Source organism: Galeopterus variegatus, unplaced genomic scaffold (assembly GCF_000696425.1).
Source record: "Galeopterus variegatus unplaced genomic scaffold, G_variegatus-3.0.2 Scaffold333, whole genome shotgun sequence".
NCBI lineage: Eukaryota > Metazoa > Chordata > Mammalia > Dermoptera > Cynocephalidae > Galeopterus > Galeopterus variegatus.
Genome location: NW_007726444.1, coordinates 720,218 through 724,185, shown reverse-complemented (window position 1 = coordinate 724,185; position 3,968 = coordinate 720,218). Strand labels below are relative to the sequence as shown.

The following is a 3,968-nucleotide window of genomic DNA, read 5'->3' as shown; positions in this document are numbered from 1 at the left end:
TCCAAGGGTAGCATGTTAGACGGGAAGCAAAGGAGCTTTCCTTTCTGGCTTTTACTCACTTGGGTGCTAACCCAGACTGGACTTGTCCCACTCTCGCTCACAGAAACAGAGTCGAGCCAGGTATGAGGCAGTAACAAGCCAGTGAGAGGTTTTTGACGTGACTGGTTCTGTGTTCCCTGGAGAGACTCCAAGGTTCTCCAAAAACAATGAGGGTGCTGTATTTCCTAACCAAAGAGGCAGTTTCCTGGAACTGATAAGATCAAATGAGCCTACAAATGTCAATGTAGTAATAGCATGCCCACCCCACCCCACCCCCCGCCAAGCACCATTTCATAGGAGCCGGACACCTGCCACTGGCCCCCAAGCCCCGGCCTCCTCCACAGCCCTGTGCCCACATTCCTAAGCACGAGAAGGCACCTCACCAGCCTCCCTCAGCAAACATCCAAACCAAATGCACACGTGGTTCACGTCTAAACGGTTTTTATTCAAGCGCCTGTAGTGCTGAAGTTCCACCAAGGTCATTCTCCTGGCTGCCTCTGCCAGGACCAGAGGGGAGCACCTGGCGGATAGGAGAATAAAGTGGGAGAATCCAGCTTCCGATCGATGACTCAGCGGCAGTGTTGAAACGCGAGCATGAGCCAGCAGTTCCAGTTGGAAGGCTGAGAGGGCGCCCAGCTGCTCAGTGGCCCGGCTTCCTGGAGTCACCACTCTGGCCATTAGCGCAGCGAGGAGGAGAGAGATAAAGCAGCCGTGGCCCTCTGTTTCCAGGCCCACCCCTCTGGCAAACAGGGGGGGCAGGTAGGGAGGAAGAAAAGTCAACAAAGGAGGTAAAAGGGAGAGGCACAGCAGGCAGGACACGGGGGCTCCACACAGCAGACAGGGCAGCTGGCCATGCTGCTTGTACACTGGCTTCTAGAGGATTCTCCTGCCTGCAGAGGCCAACGCGCCTTCCTAACACGCTAGGGCTGTGGGGGGAACCTACGCCCAGCTGGACCTCACTGACCCCTTCCCACACACCCCCAGCACAACAGCCCTTCTCAGGAAACTGAAGAACCTGGAAATGGGGGTGAGTTGGGAAAGGCTGGAGTTTTCATCCAAAACCACGAAGCAGGACTATAAACAGGCAAATATACAGACCCTGAAGCAATGCCAGAAAGGAAAAGAGGGGATTAAAAAAAATAAAAGATAAAAAATAAAAAAACCTCCTCCACAGCCCTGTGCCCACATTCCTAAGCACGAGAAGGCACCTCACCAGCCTCCCTCAGCAAACATCCAAACCAAATGCACACGTGGTTCACGTCTAAACGGTTTTTATTCAAGCGCCTGTAGTGCTGAAGTTCCACCAAGGTCATTCTCCTGGCTGCCTCTGCCAGGACCAGAGGGGAGCACCTGGCGGATAGGAGAATAAAGTGGGAGAATCCAGCTTCCGATCGATGACTCAGCGGCAGTGTTGAAACGCGAGCGTGAGCCAGCAGTTCCAGTTGGAAGGCTGAGAGGGCGCCCAGCTGCTCAGTGGCCCGGCTTCCTGGAGTCACCACTCTGGCCATTAGCGCAGCGAGGAGGAGAGAGATAAAGCAGCCGTGGCCCTCTGTTTCCAGGCCCACCCCTCTGGCAAACAGGGGGGGCAGGTAGGGAGGAAGAAAAGTCAACAAAGGAGGTAAAAGGGAGAGGCACAGCAGGCAGGACACGGGGGCTCCACACAGCAGACAGGGCAGCTGGCCATGCTGCTTGTACACTGGCTTCTAGAGGATTCTCCTGCCTGCAGAGGCCAACGCGCCTTCCTAACACGCTAGGGCTGTGGGGGGAACCTACGCCCAGCTGGACCTCACTGACCCCTTCCCACACACCCCCAGCACAACAGCCCTTCTCAGGAAACTGAAGAACCTGGAAATGGGGGTGAGTTGGGAAAGGCTGGAGTTTTCATCCAAAACCACGAAGCAGGACTATAAACAGGCAAATATACAGACCCTGAAGCAATGCCAGAAAGGAAAAGAGGGGATTAAAAAAAATAAAAGATAAAAAATAAAAAAACACCTCTCTAGAGAGAACAGAATCCCAGGGTCCCAGAGGCACTGCTCATAGACTTTAGCAGAAGCATATTAAGTGGCAGCAAATAACCTCAACACTGGGAAAACAGTTAAATGGGAGGCCTCTATCCACCTGAGAAGTCAGCCCAAGGCCAGGTTTCCGGAAGGGTATCTCCAGATAATGTCACCTAGCAAGCCCAGGTAAGCCGCCCACACCTGTGGGAGGGGCCTTTCCACAGTAACCTCCTGGGTCTGGTGGGTTTCTAGTCCAGCCTGGCCTGGGCTGATTTCCAACATAGTCCCTGACAGTGTGCTTTTACCAGCCAATCTAATCACCATTCACTTAAATTACCACAGTGATTTTTTTTTCATTACCCTTCTAAAACAACCAATGTAGAACTCTGAAAGGGCAGAGAAACATACACACACACAAAACACACACCAAAAGCTGCCTGGCGCTTTCCTTTCCCTTCAGAGAAGGAGAAATGATTTCATATGTATACATGCACAGGCGCACACACACATATGCGTTCTTCCCTGATATTTGAAATTCTTTGTGAATTAGCCATGCCTATTTCTGTTGAGCCCTTTGGAAAAAAGAAAGAAAAGGAGCCATAAACATGTACTCTTCTGCTTCTGGTAAGAGCTGACCAGCTCTAAGCACTTCCACTTTGAAATTTCACATAGCCATCACCAAAATAAGACCAGAACTGACCAAGCAAGAAAGACCACCAAAGGGTCAGACGTCTCTTGCACGTAGATCCCGGAGAGCAGAATGTTAGAAATTCTAAATACACAGCTGAGTTATCCTTCAGGCTTCTTTTAGATTCTTCATCCTCTAGATCTCTTTTACTATTGTCAATAGTTGCTTTAAAAAAATTTTTTTTTTAATTCAACAGGTTTCTCTTTTCTCCTCTTAGGAAAAAAAAAAAAATCTCTTAAAGAAGAGAGAAGAAGGGGTAACATTTTAAAGGGGCGTCTAAATTTTTTTTTTTAATTCAACAGGTTTCTCTTTTCTCCTCTTAGGAAAAAAAAAAAAAATCTCTTAAAGAAGAGAGAAGAAGGGGTAACATTTTAAAGGGGCGTCTAAAGGGTGGCAGAGGTGACTCTGGAGTGGTGCCCGGCAAACAAGTCTGACGGTGACATCTGAGCAGACGTCCCACACATACAACGGAGCCAGAGCCTCATAAACCATGTTTGTTTTGGTTTCGATGCCTCTGACAAGAGAGATGGCTCCCAGGTCCTTCACAGCCCAGGCTGCAGCTGACCAACTTTCCACAGGATGCCCACACGCTGGAAAATGGGTTTTACCTAAAACAAGAGGAAGGACAAGAGTCAGCGCCTTCTGGGAGAGCCCCGCACCTGTCCTGACCCCTCCCTAACAGTCTCCATCCGTGCGACCTGCTGTCACTCTCTCCTCCCCCATCTCTAGTCCTGCCACACAAGCTCTTGAAAACTCCACACTCCCCAGCCACAGGAGCTCTGAGCATGCGTCTGCAAAGCACACTNCCTTCTTCCTAGCCCTTCAAAGGGTGTTCATGTCAGGGATCAGCAAACTTTTTTTCCTATACCAGCCCAGAGTAAATATTTGAGATGTGGCAGGTCCTGCAGTCTCTGTGGTGACTATTCAACCCTGCCGTCATGGTGGAAAAGCAGCCACAGACAGGACAGAAATGCTTGGGCATGGCTGTATTCCAATAAAACTTTATTTACAGACACTGAAATATGAATTGCATATAACTTTTACATGTCATAAAATATCATTCTTTTGATGCTTTTTCAACCATTAAAATGTAAAAACCATTCCTGGTATGAGCCGTACAAAAATAGGCAGTGGGCTAGATTTGGCCCACGGGCTATAGTTCACTGACCTCTGGTTTATGTAATTATCTGTTTAGCGTATGTCTTTTGCTTAGACTGGGAGCTCATGCAGGCAAGACC

The 3,968-nt window shown here is 49.5% G+C and overlaps 1 long non-coding RNA gene across 1 annotated transcript; it reads right to left on the bottom strand.

Annotated features, from left to right (window-relative positions):
• Positions 1-463: 463 nt before the first annotated feature.
• On the bottom strand, positions 464-3,004 carry LOC103586341. Its single transcript, XR_550140.1, has 2 exons — positions 2,033-3,004; positions 464-1,202 (listed from the first exon to the last, which is right to left on the bottom strand). It is a non-coding gene; the product is annotated as an uncharacterized LOC103586341 (long non-coding RNA).
• Positions 3,005-3,968: the final 964 nt, after the last annotated feature.